Source organism: Acomys minous, assembly GCF_964271855.1.
Source record: "Acomys minous genome assembly, chromosome: 15".
NCBI lineage: Eukaryota > Metazoa > Chordata > Mammalia > Rodentia > Muridae > Acomys > Acomys minous.
In genome coordinates, this window is record NC_140497.1 from 53567332 (window position 1) to 53568280 (window position 949).

Genomic DNA, 949 nt, shown 5'->3' on the forward strand with positions numbered 1-949 from the left:
GGCAATAAAATGTGGTTCACTACTCCTTCATATCGCTATGAGTTTAATCACTTTTTTCTGAATTTACTCTTGGTGGCTCCCCGGACTTCTGAGAATAGAGCTCATGATGTTCTAGCCTCTTCCATCATTATCCTCTCTCTGTTTCCCTGTGCGACTTAGATGGCTCAACTACTGCTTTGTCATCTGTCTCACAACGCTGAGGCACCCTTCATAATTTATGATCCACTAAATACCTTTACAAATGAATAAGCAAAAGTCACGTTACCTTCTAAAATTGTCTTTCCTACAATTTCTAGAAGATCTTAAGACTTTTGACTGAAAACTGAAGGGCAGCCTATGTTCAGCTAAGACAGATAAGGAGAGACACAGAGCGAGCTCTAAGTGGGCTGTATAGTTGTGTGCACTTAGGGCTTTTCCGCGTTGACAGAGAGCTGAAAAGAAACCGCCAATCACTCAACAGACGCGTTGCACATCAACTTTAAGCGGATAGTTTTCGCTCAGTCCTTTCGATGGCAATATGCCAAGTGCTTTCATCATTTTGCTTTGAGTCCAGGCTTTCTTAAGACAAAATTAAAATGTTAGTTCCAAAATGCCAGACATGCTCTGGCTACAACGCGTTGCTAGTCACAAGGCCCCTAGCTAGCTGAACATGGATCTGTGAGTTCCAATGGTGACTGTGCCAATCTCCAAACAGCCTTTGGGACCACTCTTCCTTTTACTTAAAAGATAGCATAGGACAAGCACACCAATCATGTTTAAATGGTCAGCCCTGAAAATGTACATTCAAGTAACATTATATGGGCTTAATCAAATATGTTTGAACAATTGGTTAAAAAAAAGAGGCTAGAGGGAATTATCTGGGAACATTCATAGGGAAAAAAGGGCAAAGAGAAATGTAATTACTACACAATCTCAAACAACAAAATAACAAAGCAGTAATGAATTTAGA